General features: G+C 38.7%; 1 protein-coding gene across 1 annotated transcript in view; it reads right to left on the bottom strand.

The window, feature by feature from the left end:
- Window positions 1–12,376, bottom strand: part of TMEM163 (transmembrane protein 163) — an 87,958-nt gene that overhangs the window by 35,861 nt on the left and 39,721 nt on the right. The gene's annotated exons all lie outside the window — the stretch shown is intronic.

The raw sequence follows: 12,376 nt of genomic DNA, 5'->3' as shown, positions 1-12,376 counted from the left end.
TGGTTTTGACCACATGGTACCTTCTAAAAAATAACCAAGACTGAAAATATGCTAATACCTAGGAAAAAAATATAATTTAAAAAAATTTGCTCCTCACATCCTAATTTCATCACTTCAGTCTCCAATTCTAGGAAGGCCTGTGCTAGAATAAATACTTCAACAGCCCAGAGGAATAGCAGGGAAGAAGCAGTGGGACAACTCCTCCTCTCCAGCAGTGGGAGAGGAGCCTCCTGGAGATGGGACTTCACCAAATGCAGCTCTCGGGGTCACAGCAACCCCAGGCAAGCTCTCAGGCACTGAGCACTCCATCCTTCTTGCTGTGTTTTGTGAAGGGCCACCTGAACCTCTGCTCTCTGAATAAACTCACAGAGCTCCAGCTCCAGTTTGAAATAAAGCCTTGAAGGATTGATTTGACTACTCTTGCATGAACAGATATCAGCTAACTTAATAAGAACATATTCTTGTAGAACAAATACCAAATAAACCAAAAAACAGACTCATCAATGACTTTGTCAATCTCAGGCTGACAAACACAATATCGAATTCTCAGTGTTCATTAGAGCAGCTTGGCAGAACAGAGACACTATGATTTGACTGTTCTTTTCAGTAACAGCAAGCTGCAGTTCTGTGGCACTTATCTGGATAAACAGAAATTAAACTTTTGGGAAAAAACCCTTTTTGTTATGGATCTAAGACCTAGGTGTGATCATGAGCAAGCCAGATGTCACAAATATTTGGACTTTATCATTACATTTGACAAAAACACAAAGAAAAGTCATCAAGGTTCCTCTCCAGACTCCAATTTTCTCAAAGTTGAAGAGTATTGAAACAGTGTAGGTTTACATCTCCCTCTCATTTTTAAACCATCATCTCCCACACTTCATTCCCTAGGTAAAAAAAGAAGCTGTATTTCTTGGTCAGACTTGCCAGTGATCTGCAAATTTCAACACTTCACTGCATAATTATATATTGCTTATTAAATTTTCATTGTCTGCCTCCTTAGAGGCAGATAGTTTCAAAATCAGCAGACATTGCAAAAAAAATTGATGGGAATTCACAGGTACACAGAAACTTGCAATGTTCCTGTCATTGCGGCTTCCATATGATGCAGTTCAAAGCAACACTTTTACTCCTATTTCTAGCTTACCCCTCTAGTGGAATTAACTCCTCCATTTTTACTCAATTGCCAGTTTCTTTCCCAACTCAGATCCAGACTTGAAACTAACTAATTGTATGGTTCCTTTAAAAATGAATATGTAATTTCTCTGGTGATGAACTGCATACAGATAGCAGTTCCACACCTTAAGGATGCTTGAAGGGACATATTTGGTATATTTAAAGCACAGGGAATTCTGCATGAGAACTATTTTTATTTTATGTATTCTATCACAGCAGTAACACACAATCTGTTTGTCCTGAGCTATCTAAAACAAGTATTAACTAACAGTGTCACAACTCTGCTCAAACCTTTTTGCTAATTAGTGAATATGACTAGGACTGGCATCCTACAACACTAACTTTTAGTGGTAGAAGGCCATAATAAAGATGATAAAGACCTTTTAAGCACTGGAAAGATGTATTTCTATATTATTTATTTGGTTTTATATTTTATACTGGTTTTCTAATGGAATAAACAACACATTTCTTTTTCTTTCAGAGTCAAATATCAATGTTAAAGCACCTTCAGCCCTGACTTAAGCACATCAATACTTCTAGCTGGCAAGCACAGTCATAAAGCCCCCCAGTAAGTCATCCCAGCTTAAACAGGATGCTTGTCCATGATTCCAGGCTCTGTGGCAGTGAAAGCAGCTCTAATATTGGATTACAGGCTGAACCAGACCAACCACATCCACTAAAACCAACTGGTTCCCATGCAGACCCTGGAGCTGGACACTCTTGGGGAGCTATTTCTTAGCAGCCAAGCATTTGAGAGCCCTGGGCAGAGGAATGATTGTGGTCCTTTTGCCCCCAGAGTCACTGCTGGGCTCCAGGAGGGCACTGCAGGGATGGGCCAGAGAGCTTCTGCTGATCTCTCACCTTCCCTCTTCCCCAAGTGCATTTTCAGCTATGGAAAGCCATGGCAAGGACTGGAGAGGAATGGGGGGTTTTATTACAGATGGGAATAAAACCCCCCCATAGATTCCAGATCTCCACACTGAGCCAGAACAATGGAGGGGGACAAGAAATGAGGAAAGAACAGAGCAGGCAGCTTAAAGCCACTGTGAGGCCACACTGAGCAGCTGCACTGCCATGACAGGGGGAGCCTGCTTTTAGCTGTTTTATTGGCTAAATTGGACAAGGTTTTATTACCTCTACAATAAAGCAGATAATCCTAATGCATTTTCCTGACATTTGTAAACAGAACTTGCAAGCAGACAGAAGCTAAAAATAGAGCCAGCACAGTAAGCAACAAATCTGCCTCTGTCTCCACCTGCACAGCAATATCAATTTGTGGAGTCTGCTGCCCTGTAGGTCAGGTTTTGCTGGAATTCCTTCACCCCTTTCAAAGTGATTCCAAATAATAATAAAAAAAAAAATAGCCTATTTCCCACACATTCTACCCTCTAACAAAATAAGGGTTTTATTCATTTCATGTGCCTCAGAGAGAAATCATGTAACTAAGGCCTTAACTCTACAGAATAGTTCCAATTTAACTTTCCAGACATCTAGTCTGCCACCAGCCTTTGGCAGGTTCAATCCAGCTCAAATTTGTTCCAGGGTGAGGACCCTGCTGCTAGCCTAGGACTCTCATTTCCTCCCCTGTGCTGGGAGAGCTCCCTGGCACCTTTCTGTACAAAGCTAGGAGACAAGAAATAGGATAGAAAATTAACTCTGACTCCAGATCTTTCAAACAAAAATTTTTGGGATGAGTCTGACTACAAACGAGAGATGGATAAAAACTGCTCCTCCACCTGTCATAAAAATCTCCTTTTACCTACTCAGAAAGGGAAAAGTTATTTTTAAGCAGCTCCTCTAGATGGGACAATCACTCCATCATGTTTGCTTTGAAATTGGGCTTTCTGAAAGACAAGTTTGGATGTCAGCACATAAAATACCAAGGCTTCAAAAGCACCTGACCTGCACTTGGCAGAAATCAGTCAGGCAATTTGAACACTGCTGAAAATGGTGGGGTTTTGTCTCTATATATTACAATGCAGAACTTGCAGGTTGAAGAGTCACGAGCAAGAGGAACTGGAAGTTCTGCTGAATCAGAAGCGAGACTGAAATTCAGTCTGTTTTCATTGCCTAGTGTTGGTAAAACATCTAAAACTAATGTTACAACAAATATTTCAAAATAAATCCATGCCAAACAGAGAAAAACAAATAAGCAGTTATTTTCTAAAAATCCCTCACAACAACTGAAGGCAAAGAACAGACATGCCTGATGATGTTAATACTTGTTAAAAATGCTACTGACCCAAACCAACAGGTGCCTCGGGTGCCTTCTCCCTTCCCCAAAATTCTAGTAGAGCAAAATTTAAGGATTTTTATGCACAGGCATTACATTTCTGCCATCAGCATCTACAAATGGCTGCAACACATTCAGTATCTCAGACACAAGTCTAACTTATCTTCATGGGTAGATCCAGAGCTATCCACCAGTGTCATCCTTCTAGATCCCTTTTCCTATCCCAAAGTAATTGGCAAAAGTGTAAAAACATTATCTATACAAAATCTTTGGCTGATTTTCTCAGTTTATATTGCATCAACAAGGTGAAGGCCCTAATTTCTGCTCAGTACCATTACACTCTGATGTATCTACCAAGCCTAAACTTCATGCACATCAAACCTGGATCTTCATCTCATTAAAATTCACCACCAATTGTAAAGAAGTCCCCAGGAGGGTTCATTTTTCCACCTGCCTGGAAGGTGTCTCAGCAATGCTGTGCAGAATGAGCTGCAGGAGAGTCCTGGGAGATTTCAGTCCTTGGGGAAGGTCATCTCTGGGACTGAGTGAATGAGGCCCTAGAGCCAGACATCAACTCTCCAGCTCTGCCACTGCCTGGGGCATCACTCTCAGGCCAAGAAACCACAAAAAATCCTCAAGGTGTCCTGAAAAAAATCTCTGCAGATTCAGTAAGGTAACAGATTTTGCTATTGATAGTAGTAAAACCTTCCAGGAATAATTGTCTTTCCTTGTCTATTATGTAGTCAATTATTTTGCTTGTTTGGCAATGGTCAAATCTTCAGCAGCTGCAAACTTCCATAACTTCATTTTCTGCAGTGAGATACAACAGCATATATAAGTTGAACGTATTCCTCATTTATTAGTATTATAGAAGAAGAAAGTTTCAGGGCTTTGTTCAAAGGTTTTTCTCTTGAGTTTAATCAAAACAGTCCTTTCCAGTTTGTTCAGATGTTAGCAGATTTTTTATTATTTATTACTATTATTATTATTGCTGATTTCAGTATTTTCTATATTAAGTGGTTCATTTTTCAATGTTTCAATTATAGAAGTTTTTAACACCTGTTTTTGTGGTTCTTGGAAAGAAATGCCAGTTCTCCCCTAACTCCCTTTGCTTACATGTCTTTTGTTTCCCTTTGAAAGTGATTATCCATTATACCATGGTGCTCAGCAATAGTAACAAGGAACCAAGAATGGCAAAACAGACCAGTCCTAAACCTCACTTAGGCTGTGAATTCACTTCTGTTTGATTTGTTTTTACCTCTCCTTTTGCCACCAAAAGAGCAGCCAGGCCTCCCCTGGCACGTCCCACAAATGGGCCAGACAAACTCACAGGAGTGCCCAATCCTGAACTGTGAAATAATCCTACCACAGAAAACAAGGAGTAACTTTTCAAATGATGGAAACCTTGTGGAAAACACAGTGACCCAGCTGCAAAACACAGCAAACTGAGCACAGCAGTGATATAAAGAATCCTGGTATAAAGCCCCTGAATGACAGAGACGCACCGACACTGACAGTGAATCTGTCCCTGATTTCAGAAAAAGAAAAAAAAATGTCTGGGGTATCTTTTAACAGCTGCTGAAATATCTCCTACCTCCAACAAGCTTTCCCTGCCACCCTTCAGTGAGCAGAGCACTAATAAATGGTCAGCCAGCTATACCAGAGCTGTCCATTTTCTGTGGCCCTCTCTCCCAGCATTGCTGGAGATGAACACCAGGAATTTCTTTAGGGAAATTTCTTTAGGGAAAGCTGCTTGTAAAGGCAGAAATCAGGCAATTCCCATCGGGCAGAGTTAGCAGCAATTTCCAGAGCTGCTCAGGAGCAATATTCCAGCAATATTCCAGCATGTGCAAGTGCTCTGCAAAGCACAGGAGAGAGCAGGATCCCTCCTGTCTGGCGTCCCACTGCTTCACACACGCCCGTGCTTCCTCTCTCAGGTGCCAACCTTCTGTTTCCAAACAAGATCATCTCAGAAAAAAGGGAACACAAATGAATCAGAGCAAAGGAGGACTTGGTCTTTTTGTTTAGTTTTGGCTTTCCAGGGGGCCGGAGCTAAAGGAGGGCCCATATGTTACAGCTCCAGTTGAGCTTTATCAGGATACTAAATGCATATGTTGGCATTTCAGAATAGAAATAATGAAAATTTTAGGTATATAAAAAAACCAGCTAGATATGTGGTGCAAACTCTCTGCAACTGAATGTACAGGTGCATACTTTCATCTGTTGTATTTCAAATGGGGTCACTTGAAATGCCCAAAATAACTCACTGCAGTGACATTAAAGCACATTGTCTTTTAATGAAATTATGTATTATTGATGCCCCAACTCCAAATATAACAACTGAAATGGCCTAGAATGTTGCAAATGCTTGTAACTGAACACTTACCAGGGAGGTTTTTACAGCTTATGCCTACAATCCACAAGCTTTGCAATTTCAAGCCAGGAGTGAGCTTCCAAAATCAAAGCTCTTGGACCCTGAACTGGGACAAGGAAGGAGTGGTACCTTGGCTAAAAACCCAAAAATTACCATAAATGTTGGGTGATCTCAGAAACACTCAACAGCAGTTTCTAAAGCCCTCTGGCCAAGATTTGTAACTTGCTGTTTCCAGACAAGAGTTATCTAGATTTAATGACCTGGGAGACTCTCCAAACACAAAATTTCTCCCAATTTTTGTTTCACTGACCGGAGGCAAGAGAAGCACTGAGGTTCTACTCAGCACAAAAGGAAAAAAAAAACCCAAACTTGTTTTGGGAGTCTGACCAGTTGATTTAAAACAAAATTAACAGAATAAGCCGGGACAATGAGGCGAAGACCCTTATCTAACCTAAAGGGTTGCTGGAATCTTCATAGGAATTCAACCAACTCATGTTTTATAAATATATCCTCAAACCTGTAAGAGCTAGGACACTGATTAAACATTTTTACCAGTCCTTGAAGGTTTTGAATTGTTAATCAAAGAGATGAAACACTGCCATTATTCTCAGGTTGTGCTAAGTTCCTGTCCTGTGGTCACATTAGAAAGATGAAGAGATCCTTTCAAAAAGATAATTAAAGGCAGATATTGTACGAAAGCACAGATGTATTAACATAGAATTTATATGCAAGGATTCAGGCTAACTGCAGCACAGGCAACAATAAATGTATGAATATCATTGGCTGTGCTACTGGCTGTGTATTGATGTCTGTAAGAAAAAAAATATTGTAAATAACTTTTATTTGGAAGCACAGCACACTCAAATGTGCATACCCAGTGAGAACTGCATCCCCTGCCCCTGACAGGGTTATTTGTCTCCATTCCTGTAAAAAAGCCTACTGGTTTCATTTTAATAAGGTGCTCAATTTGAAGTTTGCTAGATTTAGACCAGAAAAAATACATCAGAAATGTCCAAGTGCCAAAGTTCCAGATTAATGGTATTTTTTATTTATTTTTGCTCACTATTTTCATGCTACTATTTCAAACTTAACTGTGAGCAAGCTGGGGTATTTTAGAAATGAAGAGCATTAAAACAAATCAGTGCCACTGTTAAAAAAATAAAAACATTTAAGTATCCTCAGAGCAGCAGACAGACAGACAGACAGAACCCAGTTTCAACACCTGGAATCACACTGCAATCTAACATCTGCTCCATATAAATTGGCTGAGAGAAGTGCAACATGGAGGATATAGATCAGAGAGGATTTAGTTAGCTTTGTCTTGTATCACATTCTAGAAGTATATCTGTATTTCTAGAAGTATTGCAACTATCCTGTAGCTTAAATACACTTCTTAAATAAGAAAAAAGACCTTATCTATGGCTTACATTTACTCCAGTATGACTCTTCCCAGCAGGCTTTAAATTTAGAGAAAATACACACATTTTAGCCATGGTAAGTGTGTAAAACCAGTCCACAAAGGCACTGGCTAAATTCTCACTTTTTCACATTAACTGTAAGAGGTCTGTTTTAGTAGAAACAATTCTTGATACAACACAGATGAATTTTCAACTTATGAACAAATAGAAATTTGTCAGCTAGGAAAATTTCCACTGAAGTTCCAGGTGAATATACAAATTTTTTGATCGAAGTTCTTATATTTTCCCTAGAATTTCAATAAAATTTTAAGCACCTCATCATATGAAGAAATGCATTGCAACAGCTTGTATTTACCATGAAAGGTTTTCCAAACAAATTAGAATCTATTTTATTTTATGGATTTTCGCTTTTCCTTTCAGTGTGCGTGTGGAGGAAGTTATGGGGTTTGAGATCATGACAGAGATGTAACTATATTTACAATTACATAAAAATAAAAAATAAAAAATAAAATTAAAAATAAAAAGGCTTCCTATTTCAGAGGAAAGGAAACAGAATTGGATAAGGGAGCACAGGAGATATTTGAAGATCAGGGATCCAGAATAATTTAATAATCCAGAAGGACTGGGCTCTCAAGAGAGAGTGTAACTGTGTGAAAAGGCAGGTAGATGCAGGTGGCTGGCACAGTCCCATGCACTCTGCTGCCAACCCTTCCATATTTCCTTCCCTAGGATTCTTAGCCCTAAAACAGGGTGCAAGTGCTTCCACAGTCCAGGGGGTTGCACATAGGGAAAATCATTTTACCCTACAAAAGGATGGAGAAATTCTGCAAAGAGTGACAGCAGGCACCATCAATATCTCATCTATTCTAATAAACTGTGTCCTGCTATGACCTGCCTTTTATATTTCACATTGTCAAAGCCTTCACTTTTAGATCTGCAAACTTTACCCATGGAAAATTACCCCAATTAGAAACGATCTGGAGGAGCTTTATGGCATTCCCACAGCTCAACAGTTGTGAGAGACTATTTTTATACTAAAAGTATTCGAACAGACTTCTGAAAATCAAAGCAGGTTTCCTTCTATAGAGAAATACAGCACGTCTTCAGAAGTGTATCAAGTGCTGGAAAAAATATTCATTTTGAAAATGACTTTGCATTGTCCCTTAACTTGCATTAGTATAATGTAGTTATAATTACTGAACCTGATGTGACTTGTGCATCCCCACTGATAGGTTTCAAAGCTTGTTTTTGCCCTGCTGAAACCTCTAGAACACAAATGCAGTGGGAGCCATGAATGCAAAGGTGACTATTTTAAGCATCCCTCATTTTAGCTCCCTTTGAAAAGTTCTGAATTTGGAACAGAGGAAAATGAGTCCATACAAAACTGTCAGCTGGACACCAAATAATGAATACACCCAAAAAAATTATAAGAAAGAGCTATTAAAAATTACATTCAAACTTGGGTATCTGAGAACACAGAGGCAGCCTGAAACTTTAAAAAAAAACATTTCTAGTATAACCACCTATCTGTGTTCCATTTTTTAATGAAGGTAAAAGAAGATATTTGCTTGGCATTTTCCTTAATATTCTTGTCTGGTTCCTACCTTAACTCAGAGGTGGTTGTCCTGAAATGCTGTTCTTGAGGAAGATAAACAGAGACAGAATAAATTCTCTTCATGTCTACATTTGGGATTTAGAGACCTAAGGCTGCTCCCCTTTGAGCCCATGCACACCTGACCAAAACCAAAGCTGGAGATTTATATTATATTAAAATATATTTCTATTTATTTATCTATGCATGGCTCTCTGGAACGTGCCAAGAATGGAACAAGGTGTGTGAGCACAAGCCAGAAGAAATTCACATTCATGACTTTTCATCTCATACAAAATGTTTGTTCTCCGAGCATTTTAATGAACTTAGAAATATGAAAACCAGGGAAGATCCAAACTGAAAAGCACTGGTTGTTGAAAGATAATTAGTTGCCTTCACAGCCCTTTTCATCATCCCTATCGATTTCAGAGACAAGACACATATCAGGGCACCCCTATTTAATTAGAAGGCTGGTGAGCAGCTCCAGAGCCAAAACAAGCTGCCAAGTACAATTAAGCAGGCTGCCAGAATACAGCACAATCTTAGAGATTTTCCTTTTATAAAGGGAGATTAGGAGTGCACCATCCCAGGCAGCTCAGCGATTTACTGGAGAAACTTTAAAACCTGGTTTTACATACTTGTCTAAACAGAATTCCAATTTAAAGTTGTTTTTCGATGTGAAAAAATTTAGGTACCTCAACTGGCTGTGAGAAAGGACATCTGACCAGACTTCTCCAGCCCATTTTAGTATGTAGGAGCCTGAGGACCTGTTTTCAGAACTAAGCACACAGCACATCATGCTAAGGACACCTCTACATACTTCTTCACAGATGTTCCATACCCTGTTAAATCCTTCTATTTAATCTTCAGTTTTAACAAGTGAGAGTTCAATTCCTGCCATTTAACATCATAAACTAGTAAAACTCTCACAGAGGTGTCCTGACACTATGAATCTGAAGTTTTAAAAATGCAAAGTCACTTGCTGCCCCTTTACTGGTCAGTATGTTCAAGAATTTCTTTATGAGGCACATTTGACAAAGCACCAAAATTCACACCTGGAAGGATTATATTGGAATAAAGTAACAGGTATTTTGGAACATAAGGAAAATTGGGAAAACTATCACAATTATAATATATTGTTCTGGTCCATTTTGCTAATAAACCTACAAAATGCCAAAACAACAATGGTCACTCTGAATCAGCAAGTTTATTCATAATTTAATCTCAGTACTGTGCTATCAATATTTATTTTCATTTCCTGTATTGTCAGATAATCTGTGGCAGTTTATCACTTACATTGTTACACTAAGAACTCATTTCTATGGTCAGGTAACTTGAAATAAAGAGATGACTGAAAATGTTGCCTTTTTCATTCAGTTAGATCAAATGGCAGATTTTATCACCTATTTCCATATATTTTATCATGGATCATGATCAAGGTAACATTACACTAACATTTCCACCTCTGATAGGGAAAATTATGTTATTTGCACAAAGCAGTGAAATAGTCCAGGTAATTCAAGTAAAATGGATTGCTTTCAGCTCACCAACTACAAGACAGCAGGCCCTGGCTCTGCTTCTTGTACAGCTGCTGGAATGCCAGGAAATCTTCAAGTTTGAAGTGGATTACTAATGCTCCTTTAATAAAAACCACCAAGAAATGAAAATTCACCCTTCTCGCACAAATTTAATTAAACAGTCAAGTTCTGAACAGAAACAATTCTGTTAAACAAATCAAAAGTCAAAAGAAAAATAGAAAAAATAAATCTTCTGTGCAATCTTTTATCTTTCTAAGCTGAAATATAAACAAACCTTCTGGGGAGAGGAGCAACTGTCTGCTGGTTCTCTGCTGAATGTAACTGCAGGGAGGAATTGCAGGCCCCTCAGACAAATCTCTTGCTCAGACAATGTGTTAATCTCAACAATCTATTGCTAAGGGCTGCAATAAAGAGCCCTGTCATCAATCCTGCTTCAGTGCTGTAGCATGGGGATGCTCTGACAGCGAGGATGCCCCAGACACACCGCACACATAAAATAGCTCTGCACTCCGCCTTGGTCTACAGCCCAAGAGCAAACCCAACGTATCATGTCAGCTGGGAGCTCCAAGTCATTAAGCAAAAATTAAAATGAAATATGAGCCTTACTAGCAAATTTCCTTTGTTCTGTGTTTGTTTAAACAAGTCCTGTTAGTAGCTTTTAAATGCAGAAATTCTGAATAAAGTTTCTTGCAACATTTTACAACTGTTGCAGTTTTCTTCCAATTGCATGGCCTTGACAAGAGGCAGCCATAGGAAATCATATCCAGCAATTCAAAGACTGGGAAGAGCTCCCTGACAGAGCCAGAGTTGTAAAACTGAAAGAAAACCCACTAAGTGATTGACATACCACACTGCTCTGCATCTGCCCAATTTCAGAGTAATTGGCTTGACACGTCTTCTGCTAATTCTGATCAAAGTAACAGAAGACTTGCAAACCACTCTGATGAGATGAGCTTAATTTATTTGGACAGAAAACAGTCCAGATAATATCATAAAAAATGTGATGATAAGATGGGGATATTACAAGGTTGTACATCACTATTTACAACATGTAATCATGTCAATAAAACTCCAACTACATCAATTATTTTTTTCTGTTCCATGAACAACTCCAAGGAGCAAGCTCTTGAAAAGCCTCACAGACATATTCCCAGGATAAAGCCTATTATGTCAAGCAGCATATATGTATTTTTTTAACATACAAAGAATTTCTGCTGTTGATCTTTTTGTTTTGCTTTCCTGTTATGGAGCCTTCAAAACTAAGATGAAAATGTTATGTATCAGTATATAGGGAAGGTTTAAAGAAGGGTTGATACACATTTCACTTCCTAATGACTTTTCAGTGGAAGACATTAAGCACCAACAATCCATGGAATCATCCAAAATATTTTGACTTAATTTTTCTGAAATGATAAGCATAGTCTCTGAAAACCTAGTTTCAAGATTTCTGCAGTTAGCCTTCTGAAAATGGATGTAACTTTCAATGAGCTAAAATGTCTTCTACGATCATCAGACAGCAAAGGTTTGAAAAATTTTTGGCAACACTAGATTTTTTTTAAACATTTTTGAAAGATTATTGAAAGCAAAAACCCCCAAACACACAGCCATGAACACACACACACACTTTTATCATTCTTAGATCTTCATTTGCTCTCCTTTTAGAGATCAGCCAGTATCATTCTCTGGTTCCACGTATCAGTAATGATGGGTTTGGGTTGGGTTTTTTTTCATTTCTAAATCATGTTGAGAATCCTTGCTGGTTTAAAAAAGCCAGAAACCTAGAATTACTAACACCAGAATGCTGGACTGGCATTTACAAAAAATCCAGTGGTCTGGATTTGTAGTAACCAATCCTGACCCTTGAAGCTGAGCTTACTTTTGGAAGGCAGAAAGAACAAGTTACTTCTTGTCACCCATTCAAAGAGAATTACAGTGGGTTCCAGAGTACTCTGAATTCACCTCACTGTGTATTTCATGGTAACTTGATTGCACACATAGCACATATGTGTCCAGAGTCTCAGTGTGTGTAAATTTACACCAAGTTCC

The sequence above is a fragment of the Geospiza fortis genome, unplaced genomic scaffold, assembly GCF_000277835.1.
Source record: "Geospiza fortis unplaced genomic scaffold, GeoFor_1.0 scaffold112, whole genome shotgun sequence".
NCBI classification, from domain to species: Eukaryota; Metazoa; Chordata; class Aves; order Passeriformes; family Thraupidae; genus Geospiza; species Geospiza fortis.
Note: the sequence above shows the minus strand (reverse complement) of the source record. Positions and strands in the feature narration are given on the sequence as shown.